Source organism: Neofelis nebulosa, chromosome 2 (assembly GCF_028018385.1).
Source record: "Neofelis nebulosa isolate mNeoNeb1 chromosome 2, mNeoNeb1.pri, whole genome shotgun sequence".
Lineage (NCBI taxonomy): Eukaryota > Metazoa > Chordata > Mammalia > Carnivora > Felidae > Neofelis > Neofelis nebulosa.
In genome coordinates, this window is record NC_080783.1 from 125,162,277 (window position 1) to 125,182,222 (window position 19,946).

The 19,946-nt window shown below is 39.8% G+C and overlaps 1 protein-coding gene and 1 pseudogene across 3 annotated transcripts in view; one reads left to right on the plus strand and one right to left on the minus strand.

Annotated features, from left to right (window-relative positions):
- MAGI3 (membrane associated guanylate kinase, WW and PDZ domain containing 3) overlaps positions 1–19,946 on the minus strand; it is a 251,668-nt gene that overhangs the window by 177,909 nt on the left and 53,813 nt on the right. The gene's annotated exons all lie outside the window — the stretch shown is intronic.
- Positions 7,690–8,760, plus strand: LOC131504165 (glyceraldehyde-3-phosphate dehydrogenase-like; annotated as a pseudogene).

A 19,946-nucleotide genomic window follows, 5' to 3' on the forward strand; every position in this document is an offset into this window, starting at 1 on the left:
GTTTATTTATTTTTGAGAGAGAGAGCATGAGCAGGGGAGGAGCAGAGAGAGTGGGAGACACAGATTCTGAAACAGGCTCCAGGCTCTGAGCTGTCAGCACAGAGCCCAACGCGGGGCTCGAACTCACAAACCGTGAGATCATGACCTGAGCCAAAGCCGGACGCTCAACCGACTGAGCCACCCAGGCGCCCTAACATCATAACGTCTCTTAATAGTATCTAAGAGGCCAAGCAATTAAAAAATAACATTTTCAGAGGACAGTGAGATTTCAGTGTGTGTGAATGTGTATGCCCAGAAACTAATCCAGCAGAATGAACACATCAATACTTGGGTAATGTAATGTCCAAATGGAACAGTTACAGAGAGATCTTCTGGAGAGGTTATCAATCCTCCAAACAGACTTCATTTTGCAATGAGGCAGTCAACTGCCCTAAAAGCCAAAATGAAGTGATGCCAAGTGACTTCACTGCACTTTAATTCCCAAACAGAATCCCTTACAGCTACACACTCTGACCACCTAAAAATTGCACCAGATCTCCAGGATTGGAACATTACTTCAGTTAGTGCTAACTATACCCAGTTTACCTCCTGTCTCTCTCATTCCTTCCGCTCTCATCCCTTCCCTGAAAGGGGAAGTTGGGAGAAGCAAGCAAGGTCCTCTCTTTGCAGGAAAATGAGAAATCAACAGTTTCTAATTCTGCTCAGGAAAAAAAGGCACGGTGAGCTCTCTCTCCTTTCTGTAAGCAAAGACTATCCCTCCAGAGCAAAAAATGATTTCAGTATGTCTGTAATTGGCTATTCTTATGAAATGGAAGAATACTTCAGAATCCCTATTGTGAGCTAAGAAAGTAATCCTGGAGAAATATTCATTATCTATCCATTCTCATTTCTGTTTAACAAGTTTGGGGACTGAGAATGGGGGATGGTCAGAGAGAAAAAACTACTGTGTGTAGACACACTACTCTGGCAGTTAAGATCAGGTTTATTTCTACTATGTGCTTATGGTCTCATAGAAAATGTACAGAAATAGAGAAGAAAATGCTAGAGAATAAAAAGCACCCACAATCCCACAATACAAAGGAAACATCATCTGGGATGATTTTCTCCTGCTCATGCTATATATCCCCAATCCCCAGGGGAATACAGCTGCTTGACTGTACTGCCCACCTCCACCTCAAAAACACCTCTTTAAATGATGTCTATTTCTTTACGAGGGGCAAAAATCTCAGGTGAAACATTGTTCCTGTAGTGATCTTCATTATAACACTTTCAGGAACACTGGTATCAAAAAGTGAGCCTTATGGAACCTCATAAATGAAAGAGGGAAATTTTTTGAAGGCATATAATACTGTACACAACTTTTAAAGACTTAAAAATCTACAGAGTTTTGGCTATTCTCTAGAAAAATATACATTACAAAAAATATTTCAAGAAGATAAAGAATATCTGAAGAGACCCAAAGCCAGAGATTGGAAAAAGTAAGTCGCTTATCTATATACCCTCAGAGTCATTTAGGATGAGCTCATTTTTAGAGGTGAAAGCCTAAAATAATCCTTATATAAAGTCAATCAGTTCATTCTATAGACTGACCTAATCCTGATAACAAAACTTAATAAAAATAGCCTCTCTAAATACAAAAGCTAAACCAATTTCACTTATGCAGATACACTTTTCTTTACAAAGAAAAAAAATCTGGGGCGCCTGGGTGGCTCAGTCGGTTAAGCCACTGACTTCGGCTCAGGTCATGATCTCATGGTCCATGAGTTTGAGCCTCACATCGGGCTCTGTGCTGACAGCCCAGAGCCTGCAGCCTGTTTCGGATTCTGTGTCTCCCTCTTTCGCTCTCCTCCCCTGCTCATGCTCTGTCTCTCTCTTCTCAAAAAATAAATAAACGTTAAAAAATTAAAAAAAAAATCAGCAAATTGAATGTAGATATTAACTAAATTGATTGAAAGGAATAATATATTTGTAAATAATTCACCCAGAATTTCCAAGTTATTCTGGATGGATATCCTTCCAATTGTTTAGAAAGTATAACCCCAAAATGTTACAATGATGAAAAATGAAATCCAACCCCATAATCTTCTAGATAGGTTATCTGGTCTTTTCTTAATATTAGGGGACTTAAGGATTGAAGCCTACACACACACACACACACACACACACACACACACACACTCTAAATATAATACAACACTTCCAAAGTATTCATTTCCTGCCCCAACACGGACTAAACGAGGGTACTCATGACTCACACCTTATCTGCCATGCTACTGTAATGTCGTTCGCATCCATCACTCACCATCACTCCCTCCTTACCCATTTTATTTGGCCCAGGCACCTATGTCAGCACCAATCCATTAACATCCAATATGTCACATTATTGCCATCTGCTGCTTGCAAAATGTTCTTCTTCTTTTAAGCAACTAATGTAACATTTAAAAATGCATTTGGGGGCACCAGGGTGGCTCAGTCGGTTAAGTGTCCGACTTCAGCTCAGGTCATGATCTCACCACTTGTGAGTTCAAGTCCCGCGTCGGGCTCTGTGCTGACAGCTCAAGGCCTGGAGCCTGCTTCCGATTCTGTATCTCCCTCTCTCTCTGCTCCTCCCCCACTTGCACTCTGTCTCTCTCTTTTAAAAATAAACATTAAAAATTTTTTACAAATGCATTTAGGGGCACCTGGATGGCTCAGTTGGTTGGGGATCCAACTTCGGCTCAGGTCATGATCTCACAGCTTGTGGGTTGGAGCCCCGCATCGGGCTCTGTGCTGACAGCTCAGAGCCTGGAGCCTGCTTGGGATTCTGTGTCTCCCTCTCTCTCTGCCCTTCCCCCACTCATGCTCTGTCTCAAAAATAAATAAACAGGAAAAACAAATGCACTTGGATTGGGGCACCTGGCTGGCTCAGTCAGTAGGGCGTGCGACTCTCAATCTCAGGGTTGGGAGTTCAAGCCCCACATTGGGCATAGAGATTACTAATAAATAATAATTAACAAAATGTATTTGGATCATGATACTGTAAATCATTACTTTAAAAGAAATGAGGGCTACCTATATGAAGAAACATCATAGTAATCTGAGCAGGCATGTCATAGTAACCTAAGGGCTAGGACATTAGTTTTCAAGACATCATCCCTACCAACAGATGAGGGAAAGAATACAGATGTACTACCACAGATTATTAATCAGTTAAAACAACTTTTCCCACCCGTTATATAAGAGAACACTGACAATTCTACTCTTTCAACCTCAGGGACACTGTTAAAGGAGAATGGGCGGAGATTGGCCAGTCACTTCAACTCCCAGGCAGCAGCTTGGGTAAAGAAAGGATCTTTCCTACAGTGATCACGCTACACCATGCACAAGGCCTATTCTAACATTAAAACCTAATCCTGGGGTGCCTGGGTGGCTCGGTCAGTTAGGCATCTGACTCTTGATTTCGGCTCAGGTCATGATCTCATGGTTTGTGAGATCAAGCCCTGCACTGGGCTCTGCACAGACAGGGTGGAGCCTGCTTTGGGTTCTCTCCCTCCCCTCTCTTCTCTCTGCCCTTCCCCGGCTCATGCTGTCTCTCAAAAGTAAATAAGCAACAACAACCAAAACCCTGAATCCTTATTCTTATATACATCCTCAAGAAGTATTTGAGAATATTAGTCAAATTAGCTGTATATGCTCACATAGAAAATCAACAAAAAGCCCAACTATGATTTTCAGTACAGAGAATCATTCACAGTGCTCTAATTGCCTTTTCTCCACACTACTGCCTCAAAAGAAGCTTCTTGGCTGTATTTCAGTCCAACTGAAGAAAATGATTAAATGCATTATTTGCTCATTCTTTACCAGTATTTGTCTACTTAAAATATAGTGAATACTGGGGCGCCTGGGTGGCGCAGTCGGTTAAGCGTCCGACTTCAGCCAGGTCACGATCTCGCGGTCCGTGAGTTCGAGCCCCGCGTCAGGCTCTGGGCTGATGGCTCGGAGCCTGGAGCCTGTTTCCGATTCTGTGTCTCCCTCTCTCTCTGCCCCTCTCCCGCCCGTTCATGCTCTGTCTCTCTCTGTCCCAAAAATAAATAAAAAACATTAAAAAAAAATTAAAAAAAAAAAATATATAGTGAATACTACCAAAACTAGCACCAGACTTATCTCCTATTATAGCTTATTTTCATTTTTAGTCACTTAAAGTTCCAATACCCATTTATGTGAACCTACCAAAATGCTACATTTGCATATTTTAAAAGGAAAGACTTAAAAGGCTATTTTCAACTACACTTCTAACCCTATTAGAATCAGTGTAAATAGGGGCGCCTGGGTGGCTCAGTCAGCTAAGCGGCCGACTTCGGCTCAGGTCATGATCTCGCGGTCTGTGAGTTCGAGCCCCGTGTCGGGCTCTGTGCTGACAGTTCAGAGCCTGGAGCCTGTTTCAGATTCTGTGTCTCCCTCCCTCTGACCCTCCCCCGTTCATGCTGTGTCTCTGTCTCAAAAATAAATGTTAAAAAATAAAACTAAAAAAAAAAAGAATCCGTGTAAATATACTGACAAGAGAATTGTCCTTTCACAATCAACATAAACAAAGAAAGAAAAAGTAAGTGTTCTGTGAGCTTAAGCACTTTGCCTTAAATATTTAAAAATAGTAGTTCTCACATTTATTTAGCTGATGGAGTACGAGAACCATTTATGAAACATTTACATGTGTAATTTTTTAAAGAATATTTAATTTTAAGTATCTGGAGCTGGTGTGATTAATAGGTTTCAATTATTTAATAATAGTTCTAGAAGAAAATGTAAATTGAATCCATTTTCTGAAAACTGGAAAATAATTATTACTTCATTAATTTATCGTCATAAGCGAACTCACTTATCTTAGCAATCGTTTCTCTCTCTGCCTCCCCCAGAATGGCTATCCACAAAAGACACACAATACCAAGTGTTGGTGAGGATACGGAGAAACTGGCCTCCTCACACACTGCACTGCCGGCGGGAACACAAGGTGCTGCGGCCACTTTGGAAAACAGTCTAGCAGGTTCTCAAATGGCTCAACACAGACGTACCACAGTACTCAGCAATTCTGCCGCTAGGTATAGATCCAAGAGAACAGAAAACACATATTCACATACAAACTTGTGTAACAGCATTATGCATAATAGTCAAGAAGGAGAACTGCTCACTTTCCTCCTGTATTATACTGTAGATTCCTTGAGTCTGGGGGTTAATATCTTTGTATTGCTCACAATGCTGTGGACATAAATGTCCATCAACTGGTGAATGGATGAACACAATGTGAAAGCCACACAGCGGAACGTGATCCCACTCTGAAAAGGAATGAAGAGCTAATACTTTGCTAAGACAATGCATGAACCTTGGAAACACGCTAAGTGAAAGAAGCACAGACAGACAAGGCCACATATTGTAGCAATCCACACGAAATGCCCAGAAGAGGTCAACCGATAGGGACAAACAGATTACTGGTTGCCAGGGACTCGGCAAAGATAAGAAAAGCAAGTTCTTGCTAGTGAACATCAGTCTCTTTGTGGGGTGGTAAAAAGTCTCCTGGAATTATAGATTGGTGATAGCCACACAACTTTCTGGATATACTAAAAGCACTGAATCGCACACTATTAAAAGGTAAATTTTCCTATATATAATTATAGCTCAATTTTTTAAAGTATTGAACAAACATACAAAAAGTACAGGTGGTAACACTTACAGAGATATTAAATGAAGCCTCTTTTAAATATTTTATCTATCATGAAACTTGCTCACCCATATGCCTGGTAAGTATGTGTTTATGACGTAAACATTTGTATTAAAAGTAACGTCACAACTAGTAACCCATAACTTTCACCACGTTTCAATGTACCCATCAAAAGTTTAGATTAAAAAAGACTTAATGGGGTGCCTGGGTGGCTCAGTCGGTTGGGCAGCCGACTTCGGCTCAGGTCACGATCTCGCAGTCCGTGAGTTCGAGCCCCACATCGGGCTCTGTGCTGACAGCTCGGAGCCCGGAGCCTGTTTCAGATTCTGTGTCTCCCTCTCTCTCTGACCCTCCCCCGTTCATGCTCTGTCTCTCTCTGTCTCAAAAATAAATAAGCGTTAAAAAAAAATTTTTTTTTTTAAATAAAAAAGACTTAAAAAGAAGTGCGGCAAATGAAAACAAAACCAAGTATGGGATTAAACCAATTACCCACACTATTCCCTTAGGGTGGTTCACGAATCACTGGTAAATTCTGAGCACCGTAAAAGATCCCGATTCCAGACTGACTTACACAAGGTGAATATTATAACTTTTTGACACCAATTTCTACCAACAAGTCAATGACTGTTTGTTTTTATTCTGTACCACAATAAATGTCTAAAACCTAATACTGAAGCTTTTGCTAGGTCTCGATTCTATCAATTCCCTTCTGGAAAAAAAAAAAAAATTCCTACAGGAACTCAGAACAACTGCATGTAATAACTTAAGATCTTACTAACTCAAATTAATATTACTGGAGGACTGTATGAATTATTACTACATTAAAATAATAATGTGTGAATTATTAATATACTAAAATAATCTTACAATTCCTACAGAGTAATTCACTGTAATCCTAGCAAAGTATACTGAATTGCCAAGCCAGAATCTGCCTTGGTCTAAAGTCAACAACTATTCTCCAAGCAGTTATGTCCACAGTATTGTGAGGAATACAAAGATATTAACCCCCAGATTCAAGGAATCTACAGTATAACACAGGAGGAAAGTGAGCAGGTAATATAAACTGGGGACAGACTATAAATGTTGAGAATCTTACAGTTTAACCTATATGAGGAAACCATTAAGGGATGTGAATCATCGACTCCTATGTTAGGCAAGCAGAGTACAGGTACAGGAAGACCAGCCGGGAGACTCACACAACAGTCCGGATGATAAGGATGGAGAATCTAAATTAAATAATGGCAGGGGAAGGACAGATAAGGAAAGGCTCCTGCATCTTATTTATAAGGTAGAACCAACGGGATTTGGGTGGCTGCATAGAGAGGAGGCAATGTCACTTAGAAGTTAAGGCTTGCTAGGATTTGAAAACACATTCCTGGGTTAGAGGTTTGGCCCTGACCCATTTCAGCTGTTGATGTCGGGCAAGGACTTCATGTCTACGGGTTTCCGCTTCCTCTGTAAAATGGAGATAATAATAGTGTCTACATGTCATAGGGTTGTTGTAAGGATTGAACACATGTAAAGCCTGCTACATAGGATGACAAGGTCAACTGTAATCTCACAGACCATGACAGGAAATACAGGAAGAACTGTAAATGGGGATAAGCATGGAGATTAGTTAAGTATACTAGATTTCTGCTTGGGCCCCACAGACAGAATCTGTAAGTCTAGAGAATGGTGAATGCCACAACAGGATTTGTGGAAATAAATTAAAATATAACGAAAAATTTCCAGCTATGAAAGGCCTTGAACGCCATGCTACAGGATTTGGACTAAATAAAAAACCTGTCTCCTAAATATAGAGTTCGGAGTTTATCTACTATATCGTGCTATTTATTTCCCAGGTGAGAAAACTAAGACCCGCAAAATGAAGAGACATCCCAAAAGTCACACCACTCATTGATATACATAGTATAAGCATGTTAATAGATTAAACGCTGGCTCTCTACTCCTCCCCATTCAACAGACAGCCGCATCTTCTGACGCAATACCAGCCAAGTCCCCAAGACATGATGGTGAAGGTTGGAGTAAACAGATTTGGCCGTCCAGGGCGCCTGTTCACCTGGGCTGCTTTTAACCCTGGCAAAGTAGATATGTCACCACCAATTATCCCTTCATTCTCCTCAACTATATGGTCTACCTATTCCAGTATGATTCCAGCCATGGCAAATTCAATGGCACAGTCAAAGCTGAGAATGGCTCAACTTTTCCCCAGTGGACAGCCCATCTCCTCTTCCAGGAGTGAGATCACACCAACATCAAATAGGGTGATGCTGGTGCTGAGTATGCGGTCGAGTCTTCACCACCATGGAGAAGGCTGGGGCTCACTTGAAGGGTGGGCCCAAGAGGGTCATCATCTCTGCCCCTTCTCCTGATGCCCCCATGTTTGTGATGGGCATGAACCACGAGAAGTATGGTAACTCTCTCAAGATTGTCAACAATGCCTCTTGCGCCACTAACAGCGTGGCTCCTCTGGCCAAGGTAATCTTGATAACTTTGGCAACATGGAAGGACTCATGACTCATGACTCCATGCCATCATTGCCACCCAGAAGACCATGGACGGCCGCTCTGGAAAGCCGTGGCATGACAGCCGAGGGGCCACCCAGATCATCATACCTGCTTCTACTGGCACTGCCACGGTGTAAGAAAGGTCATCCGTGAACTTAACAGGAAGCTCAGAGGCATGGCCTTCTGTGTCCCTACCCCCAATGTGTCAGTCATGGATCTGAACTTCTGCCTAAAAAAGCTGCCAAACACCATGACATCAGCAAAGAGGGGAAGCAGGCACTAGAGGGCTCCTTTAAGGGCATCCTGGACTACACTGAAGACCAGGTTGTCTCCTGCAACTTTAATAAGTGACACTCTTCCACCTCTGATGCTGAGGCTGCATTGCTCTCAATGACCACTTTGTCAAGTTCTTTTCCAGGTATGACAAATAAATTTGGCTCAGCTACCAGGTGGTGGGCCTTATGGTCCACATGGCCTCCAAGGAATAAGAGCCCCCTGGACCACCAGCCCCAGCAACAGCAAGAGGTAAAGAGAGGCCCTCAGCTGCTGGGGAGTCCTTGCACCAACTCATCCCCCAACACAGTGAGACTCTCCCGACCTCCACAGTTTCTAGCTCAGACCCCCTTGAAGAAGGGGAGGGGCTTGGGGAGTCCTACCTTGCCAAGTACCATCAATAAAGTATACTGTCCACAGCCAAAAAAAAAAAAATTAAATGCTATTCATACTCTTCATTTGCTTAACAAAACTGAATCCTTAAATGAAACTTCCTTCTCTCTCCATCGTTATGGTAATGGAAAATTTGAAAGTACTGGCATAAAAATTAAAAGGATTTAATGTAATGAAGTAATGATGTTTATAACATAGGTTTTCAACAAATTTCATTAAATCTCTTCTTTAAAAAATAAGTACAGAATTTTAGGAAAAATTATTTCACTGATGATATCATCAATTTTTATTTATCTTATTTTGAAATTAAAAGAATTTTTAGTATAGTTGACAAATTTTATGTTTTATTCTTTTTAAGTTTATTTATTTTTGAGAGACAGAGAAAGTGAGTGGGGGAGGGGCAGAGAGAGTGGGAGAGAGAATCCCAAGCAGACTCCGACTTTAAGCACGGAGCTGATGTGGGACTTGAACTCCCAAACCGCAAGATCAGGATCTAAGCCAAAACCAAGAGTCGGATGCTTAACCAACTGAGCCACCCAGGTACCCCAAGACATGACAAATTTTAAATATGAAAATGTGTCTTGAATGGTAATTTTAAAATTGTTTTAGTCAAGTAAATATATTTCCTAAAATACATGTTACAGAACTGTAACATTTGTTTTATTTTGAGAAATACCGTTACAGAGACAGTAACAGTTATAAGAAGCTTTCTTTCTATAGTCCTAAGACCCCAGTACACAAAGACACTGTATGAATTAATGGAGTATCTAGAAGACTCTGTTGTAAATCTCTAAATGCCAATAATGACCACTACTTTTTCTCTCTTTCCTTTTTCTTTTTATAATTTACTCGTTTCAGTGCATGCAGCCTTCCTTCTGGGTCCACTTCCGTACTAAGCTTCATATGCTTCTGCCAGAATGGTGCTTACCCAGAACAAAGCTTCTCTCTCAGTACTCAACAAGGCACCATTACTATATTCTGTACATAAAACATTTCAACTCTGATCAGAAGCAAAGCTATATGGGCAAAAAATAAGACCAGCCAATGAGCAAAAGTTTTTGTAGACATCATAACCAGAACAATATAATAAATTATATGCGATGTCAAGGCCCTCAGAATCCTAGCTTTTAGTTTAAAAATAAGTTATATTTTATAAAGAAGCTTGAATGCTTTAATGAAAGAATCTCCTTCCAGATCCGTGGTATCATAAGAACTATCTTCATTTAGTTCTTGAATCAGAGTAAAAATATGTTTTTAATTTACTGCACACCATTAACATAAGAATATGAATACCAAAGTTTATGAACTCTTTTGCAACCGAATTTAATCATACCCACACGTTAATAAATGTTTGATTATTCTTGTTTTCATTTCAGACAAATTATACTGGACTTGATGTCCATAAAATTTTAAGATATTTCATTTTACTTCTAAGAAAACCCCATGTTGTGGTTTGCAACATCTCTCATTACTGAGGAAGAAAATTGCTGAGCCAAAAGAAACTAATTACAAAGAGATGAGGCAGTATAAAGAAATAATCTATGGGTATAAATTTTCAATGTTTGGTCCTGTAAGGGAAAATGGAACAGATTATTTTAAGTACTCAACAGTGAACTTTTAGCCTAAGTAGGCCATCCTCCTGACACCATCTATTCAAGCAAAGGAGGAGGACTTTTAGGACAAGAAAGCCTGCCTTTTCTTACCAGAAGACCACGACAGGAAGGGTCAGCAGCACTTTACTTTGCATTTAAATGGTCCTACAACTCAACTGGGCCAAGAAGCATCCAGATAGAAAAAGTTTTAAAAATTGATCGATTTTACCTGAAAGAGTTCAAACAAGAACTGAACAAAAACAAAAAAAACCCCGTTTCATAACAGACACGAAGTGCCAACTGAAAATTGTATTTACATACACCCAAGTGAAATTTACTTTGTTGAAATAACATTTTTCACTAATTCCAAGTGCCAAGACATGTAATGCTAATTTGAGAATGCAGACTCTATGGGTTAACCAATTATTTTGGGGGAGTGACCTTGGTATGACTTACCACAACAAAATCAACTTTTCAGTAACACAGATGGTAGACCAGACACTGCCAACGTTTTAAGCTTGGAAAATGCTTTTAATTTTTTTTTTATTTCCCCATGCTGTGCTTACTGCTTTACACATGTCTCTGACTGCCAAAGAATTGTTAACTAATCGGCATGAGATTCATTTTGTTAGTACACAGCTGGGTACTTTAGTCATATAACATCTGCTTCTCAACCTATCTTCTGCCTTTGCTTCGTCTACCTCAAAACGGTTTCTGAAAGTTGTCACATTAAAACATATATGCCTCCCAATATTTGGAAGCTGAACCCGATCATCATCGCTATGTGTATTATTATTTTACAAAATTATCAGTGGCTTCTGAATAACGAGAAACCATTCAGTAAACCTAAGTTGTGGGAAATCTGGCATTAACATCAATTTGTAAAACATAGTGGAGCCAAAGAATGAAGCTTAGTAAGAGTCACACAATCAACAGAGGTGCCTGGGTGGCTCAGTCGGTTGGGTGGCCGACTTCCGCTCAGGTCATGATCTCATGGTTCATGGGTTTGAGCCCCGCGTCGGGCTCTGTGCTGACAGCTCGGAGCCTGGAGCCTGCTTGGGAATCTGTGACTCCCCCTCTCTCTCTGCCCCCTTCCCAGCTCATGCTCTGTCTCTGTCTCTCAAAAAAATAAATAAATGTTAAAAAAAAAAATTTTTTTAAGTCATGCAATAAACAGACATTATTCTTTGCATATATATCTCTAAGCTCTGAGTCAAGCTCTAATGGAAAAACAACTGAAGCTTCAAAATGTGAATATTAAAAAGAAAAAATGATATGATGTACACACAGGAAAGAACATTCTGCATTCTGCATTCAAGGCTCAGATCGTCTGTACACTTTACTTTTTAATATAGAGGGACTAATTAACCAGTCCCTGAGTCACTTCACATGAGTGTTACTCCAGCATCCTACCAACACACAGAAAGGTGAGGCTCAAACATAGACATTCAACTCACGTTGCACACTATTCCAAGTGTTTGTTTCCAAATGGGTTGGAAGTCAATGAATATCTCTGGATAGGAATAACGTATGAGGGTAGTTAGATCTCAGGTCAGGCTCCAAAATGTGAATGAAGTAGAGACCTAATGACGGTATATAATACAAACACCCTTCCTACCACTGTCTGTAGAGCAAATTCTGCTCTAGAAATGAGCAGAATGAGCGTGACAGACACGTCCCCCCTCACCTGCAAAGCGGAAGGAGCTCCACAGTCCAGTTTCCCTTTCCTCCCTCATCAGCCAAAAACCAACAGGATGAGCAGGTGGAAGGAGGTCTAATAATTGTAAAAAATTCCAACACCAAGAAGCTGGGTGGTAGGAGGCAGAACTAAAGAAGATCCTGTTGTTCTGAGTCCGATGAGGGGGGCAGGGGAAGTCCCAAACATAAGATACTAAGGGAGAAGTAGTGACTTTGGGAACACCACCAACTTCGGGCTGTGGAAGCTGAAGCTTTTGGTCTCTCTCAAAAAACAGCAACACCTCAAACCACCCAAAGGACTCCAATGACGCTATAAGGTTGTGTTGCTGTCTGTCTAGGGGTAATTGTCATCCATCTGGCTTTTGTTGTTTGGTGTGTTGGCTGGGGGAGGTGGGGGGTGGGGGTAAGGGACGCAGTCAGAAGCTGTAGCAGTTTTTTTTAAGAGTGGATAAGCCAACGAGATCAGAAAAATGACTGAAAAACTGTTTTGCGAAATGTTAGCACCTAGATAATTCTAGAAGGACAAGAAGGACATAGCAGATCTGCTCTTGGCCTTACCTTGATAGGGATTAAAAGTGAACACACTCACTTGTTCACTGCCTCAGCCTAATGAGGTGACAAGCACACCTGGTGACTGTTTTCAGTGCTCTGTCCTCACGCATAGCAGCAACCCAACTACTGCGGAAGGTACAACTCTAGTTTTATGGGAGGGACCGGTGTGCTCGTCCCTTGTGGAGGTGAAAGATGAAGAATGATTACTGGTCTGAGGCCCACCCCCCCCATGTCACAGTCGTCCTCATAGCTGGGGTAATGGCGGGACTGTGGCTAGGAGAGCAGTTAGCTATTACTGTGGTCCACGCCTCCTCGCTTTCTCCAGCTCTTGACATGATGCGGGAGACTTCAGAGATACCCTGCCACTATGAGAAAAAGACACTTAAGTCACTGAAGACGATTCGCCAGACTTACGTGAAGCCATTCAAAATCTTTCTTTGCTTGAACCTTTGTTAGCCGGTCTTTCTTTTGCCTATAGCTAAATATAGCGCGATCCAATACGACTGCCATCTATAAAGCAGCACCATAAAACCCTCTTTCTACATTATTTTGATTCTCACTGCAATCGCCTGAAGTAGGCAGCGTTATTAGCCACATTTTTCAAAAGGGAAAACAGATTTATGGAGATGATCAAACCTGCCAACAGTTGGTGAAATGGCAAATTAGAATTTAAACCCAGATCTGTCTGAGGTCCAAGTCCATGTTCTTTCTGCTACCTTGATGCGCACCATCAACCGCTCCATCCTTATGACTGAGGAAGCAGCGAAGTCAAAGGAAATCGCCAGAGACTAGAGTCAAACCAGGCCTGGGTTTAAATCCTGACTCTACTACTTACTAACTATATATCACTGGAGAAATCAACTTCCGTTTTCTGAAGTATAAAATGGAGAGAATAACATGTCCTTCCAAAATTGTTGTGGCAATTGAATTCATTCGAGTGTTTCCAAAACAACTAAGCGTGTTCCCTGGCATATGAGATGTTCAAACTTCAGTTTCCCTTCCCCCTCTCCATTCTATCATTTAAGTGCTCTGCGCAAAGCATGGAGAGAGAGAAAGAGAGAAAAGAGTCCATTTGTGTTCTCACAAGGTCATGGCCAAGGGAGGTGACAAATAATACCATACAGTCCTTTTAGAGGCTTACGTACGATGCTGGGAAACACAGAAGAGGAGAGATCATGAAGTGACTGGAGGAAATGACCTCTGAACAGGCTTAAAGGAGCTTGCCCAGCCATGAGAAAGGGCGGGGCAACAAGCACAAGAGTGCTCTAGGCAGAGGGAAGAGTCTGTGCAAAGGCACAGAGGGAAGAGAAAACAAGATATACTTCAGGAACTACAAGTCATTCAATATAACTGGGGCTCATCGAAGAGTGACCAGAGAAGGGGCTCGAGAGTTAGGCAAGGAACAGACTACAAAAATCCTTATACAGGGGCACCTGGGTGGCTCAGTTGAGCGTCTGACTTTGACTCAGGTCATGATCTCCCAGTTCAGGAGATCAAGCCACCACCCACCCCTCCTTCACACTCTCTGCTCTCAGAACAGAGCGTGGTTTGGATTCCTTCTCTCCCTGTCTCTCTGCCCAACCCCACCCCACTCTCACAAACGTACGTACTCCCTCAAAAATAAATAAATATTTTTAAAATATTAAAAAAATAAAAGTCCTTATATAAAAAAGGATGATTGCCAGTGAAGGTCGAGGGGGTATACTCTAGAAAGATCCCCCCTCCCCCGCCGCAAAAGTCATATACAAAGAGAAAGTAAGGAGACAAGCCTCTGAGCTTCTGAACTATTAACCATGCCACTCTAAATACAAGTTACAAAAAAAAAAAAAAAATTAATTCTATACATTTTTGGACTGAAAAAGTAAGTGAATATATGTAATACATATGTATTCAATATATACAAAGGTAGTAAACAGATAGTCCTGCCAGTGGCAGACCTGGTTAAGTAAGTGAATGAAAAATCAAGTAATCTCTAAATTCTGCCTTCTTTTCCTGTCTACTACCTGAGGGGGAAAAAAATCTGAAAAACACAAATTAATTTTAAGATAATGAGATGGGCGAGAAAGAGAAAGAAGGGAGGAAAGCAAGGGTCTAGAAAAATCAAGTTATTTAGTTAGTTATGAATGAAGGAAGTAGTAATCCACTTAAAATGGAACAGATGCTTGTTCTAATTCCAACTCTACTATTCTTATTAAACATTAATAGATAAGGACAAGGTGAATTTCAAGCTTGTAAAGATTAAAAAAGAAATATTAAAATTTAAGCAATACTAACATTAAGCAATAGTTATGTAAAGTTACATTAAAAAAAAAAAAAAGTATTGTAAAAAGTAGGCCAAGCATGGGAGTGGGGAGAAAAAACATCAAAGGAATTAGATTTCTAAGACTGTTACTTTTCATTTCTTTATTTTACTTTTTAAAATATTTATTTTTGAGAGAGACAGAGACAGACAGAGTGCAAATGGGGTAGGGGCAGAGAGAGAGAGGGAGACACAGAATCTGAAGCAGGCTCTAGGCTCTGAGCTCAAACTTCTAAACGGTGATATCATGACCAGAGCCAAAGTCAGATGCTTAATGGACTGAGCAACACCCCCCCCCCCTTTAATTACTTTATTTTTAAACAGCCTTAAAATATTTGGTACAATATTGTTTTTATTCTTATTTGAATTCTTTGTCAATGCTATGTTCAAATGACTACAGATGCATCCTCACAAAAACTTGGAATGTCTTAGGGGGAAAAGGAAGACCTTTTCTTTTTGTGTATTACATACACACCCGTAGAGACTGAATAAAACATAGTATGTAATTCATCTAGTCAAAGTAACTACCAGACTGATAATAATCAGTACCTTTCCAAGGAGCAGTTTGGAGTGCAGAACTGCAGCACAACAAAATGGGCTTTCCACTGCTTTTTAAATAAAATTTTTTTCAAAAAAGATTCAGAATTTTAAGAGTGACCTTGCTTTAATATAACTTGTACAACTACAATTCCGCCCCCAAAGTGTTTCAACAAAACAACAGCAACAACAACAACAACAACAACAAAAGGATGTTTATTAAAGGATTACCACAAAGGGGGAAAAAGCGCTGTTTCACATTCCCTTTGAAGTAGTAACATTATTACCCAGATCAACAGTTAAGTAACATCCTTTCCATTTTAAGTAAATGAAAAAGTTAACACCACTCCCAAATAGACTAGCTTTTCATTTTGAATATTTTAAACCTCCTTGCTGACCTATGGATTAATTCATTAATCACTTGTAAATAAAAACACAGAATAAAAATCACATAGGCTTTAAATATACGAGCTGCTGTGTAGAATCTTTACCCTTCTTACAAACCGACTGGCCATGAGAGAAATCTGCTTTTATCTCATTAAGGTTTTCATGTCCTAATTTGGTTCTCTACACATAACAAAATTTAATACAGAAGGCAATTACATGATTTCACTTAAATAAAAGTACATATTTTGCCAACATGCTGGAATGATAAAGAGCTTAAGGAAAAGAAAATTATTGTTTTTTAGACTTTTTTCTGATCAAACTATAATTTCTGTACATCTACAAAATAGTTTACATTATTCTATAAGAATTCTAATTATTCATCATTTTGAATTGCTCAGATATTAAATAATGCATCTGACATCAGCTGTCATAAAATGCACACGTTTACATGCATGCTTTTCAACAAGCATTATTTCCAAACACTTAATTCAATCCCCACACTCACTGTGACAAATATGAGGCACTTAAAGATTTATGGGGCTCTTGGGTGGCTCAGTCAGTTAAGCATCCAGCTCTTGATTTTGGGTCAGGTCATGATCCCGGAGTTGTGAGATTGAGCCCCGTGTGGGGCTGGCGTGCTGATATGGGATTCTCTCCCTCTCTTTTTGCCCTTCCCCTGCTCTTTCTGAATTGCTTTTTCAAAGAACTAAAAAGACACTGGAAGATGCAGAGTGATAACCAGGTGCTATTTGCATTTCCAAAATCCATGACTTATGAAAGATCAATCCAAAATATCAGAACATCATTTGCTACATCTCACGGAATGGTTAAGTGGGATGCCAGAAAAAGTTAAAATCCCATGGAGTTTTTCTTTGCTCTCCTTTTTCTACCCGGTGAGTATTTATATTCTAGCCTTCCGTAATATTTCAAACCCTAGAGATTTAAATATAAAGACCTCCCTCCACACATCAACTATGTTTAATTCCTCTCTGTAACACCAGCACCTTGCACAGTGGCTGACGAATGGTAAGCACTCAAAAAATGTTTATTAAATAAATGGGTGAGTGACTGAACCAAGAATGAAAGAATAAATAACTAAATGATATGACTATCTAATAACATGTTACAGAGAATCATATCATTAATTCTTTTCAGGTAATAAATCACTCCTCTAAATTGTCCTTAATTTCTGAAGGCCTCCATTTACAAAATTCATATGCACATTCTCAAAATGCTTCAAGCAGGCTGGCAACTGTGAAAATAGAGACACTTCCAAATTTACACATTAATATTTTTGAGAGTCAAGTGGAAGGAAAGAGAGAAAGTGAATATCACTGTAATTCAGAATGAAAAGAAGCTATTATAATTATTATACTGAAGGTCAGAATTTATTTAGCTATTTAAAAGTCAGTCAAGAATAATCATTTTGGGTAAAACTCAATGAAACAGAAAACCAAAGAGGCTATTACCATGAACAAATGCTTATTAAATGCCCATTATGTATAAGGCACTATCATAACACTAAAAGCTCATTTTCCTTGAGGGAGAAGAATTTAGAACTTCAAACCTGTGTTCTAAAATGTGTAAGACATGCTGTCCTTGGAAATTCAGTACCAAGAATTTTACAAGTGAATATCCAAGAAGAGAGTGAACTACTTATCAAAATAGTATGTGAATTTCAATGTCAGTAGGCTTGGTTTTCAAAACATACATGTCACGTAACACCAACTACTGCAGCTATGAAAATCAAAAGTGATGCAGTAAATGCCTTAAAGATAAAACTTCACAAGAATAAAACACAGAAGACTTATGGGTGAAAAATGGTTTGGAGACAGGGGTGCCTGGGTGGCTCCCAAGGTTAAGTGTCTGACTTTGGCTCAGGTCATGATCTCACAGTTCATGAGTTTGAGCCCTGTGTTGGGCTCTGTGCTGACAGCTCAGAGCCTGGAGCCTGCTTCGGATTCTGTGTCTCCCTCTCTCTCTGCCCCTACTCCACTCATACACTCACTCGCTTTCTCTCTCTCTCTTTCATAAGTAAATAAGCATTAAAAAAATTTTAAATGGCTTGGAGACATAATGGTAAAACAAAACCTAACATATTAATCTTACTTAAAAAAACAGTATTATTAAAAATACTACTTATGTAGTATGTATGTAGTATGTAGTATGAATGCAAGAACTTTCCTTCCTTGTCTGCTTTGTTTACTTCTACCATAGCACTGTGCCTGACAGAGTAGATATACAATAAATATTTGTTGAATGAAAATGGAAAAATGTCAATAAGGCAGGACCCTGGTCTTCAAACACCTTACTAAGGAGATAACTGAATTACTAATCACAACTCAGCATTAACCAGTGCTAAAATAGAGTATGTCAGAGAAACATAGAGTATAGAGCATACTGTCAGGAAATGCCTCCAAGAGGTGAGCGAACCTGAAAGAGCGCCGAATTCACCAAGAAAATGAGGGACGAAAGTCATACTATTTTTTTCATTCCATAAACATTTATGAAACATGACTGAAAGTACAGGTAGGTGAAAAATCAGAGGGACTATTCAGGGACATGCAAGCAGGACAGAATGGCTAAATTAGGGGCATATTGGGGAGGTATAATGAAACATGAGACTTTATTGTCATTGATAGAATATATTATACTCTACAAAGGCAAAGACCTCTTTTTTTTTTTTTTTTTTTACTACTTGTGGGAGGCTGTAACTTATCTCCTCCTTTTATTCACACCTCTTGAAATGTGATTTTATAGCTCTTTCCATTAAAAAAAAAAAAAAAAAAAAGGAGTCCTTTATTCCATCTGTTGAATTTCAGCCAACCTTGTGACTTGCTTTTGCTAACAGAATATAGCAAAAGCAACAATGTGCTGATTCCAAATGTAAGCTTCAAAAATCTTGTATGCTTCCACTCTCTCTTGGAACACTGTTGCTGCCATGAAAAGCCTAGTCTAGCCTATTGAATGATGGGAGATACACAGCCCAGTCAATTCCCTTTGCCTTAGACCAGGGATCAGCAAACTCTTTCTGTAAGGGACAGACACTGAAAACTTTAGGCTTTAAGGGCCATATAGAATCTGTCACATATTCCTCTTTTGTTTTTTTATTTTACAATCTTTATATCTTCAAAAATATAAACAACATTCTTAGCCTAGGGACCATGCAAAGATTTCCAACCCCTGCCTTAGATAACGCCCAACCAACTCCCAGAAGCACAACTGTCTAGCTGACTATAAATGCATGACAGCCCAGCCAAGACCAAAAGGACCTCACTCACAACAAGCCCAGTACAAATTGTTGACCGAGAATCACGAACTAAATAAATGGTTGTTTCTTGCCACTATGTTCTGAGGGGCGAGTTAATCATTAAAAGCTTACAGATATACTACTCCAGCTGTAATGCCTACAACAGTACCGGCCACTTAGTAGAGACATTCACTAAATACCCAGGAAATAAAATAATGAATCGGTAGAATTACAGGAGTCAGAACATGACATTTTATGCCAGGTTTTGCAAACTCAAAGGTCCACAGGAGCTAGACAAGTAAGTTATCAGTACAGAGAACAGATTTGAAAGAAGTAGAAGGGACACCACACCAAGAGGCTAGGAAAACACCTGGGAGGCCACAGACAGTCTAGGTGAGGACAAAGGCAGTAGGAGTGGGATAGAAAAACAAGGAACAAAGTCAAAACTACCTGAGGTAGAAGCAAAAGATTTTCAGCAGAGACTGTCCAACTGGATGAGAATTCAAGATCTAAGTATATGTTGTCTGCAAGTAACATACTTTAGATTCAAAGAGATATACTTTTGCATAAATGGTGCTGGGGCAATGGGATACCCACTTGCAAAAAGATGGATTTGAACCTTTCTTACTCCATACACAAAAATTGACTCAGACCACAGACCTAAATGTAAGAACTAAATTCTAAAACTCTTACAGGAAAATATAGGAGTACATCTTTGAGATCTTGAATTAGCCAATGATTTCTTAAATATGACACCAAGAGG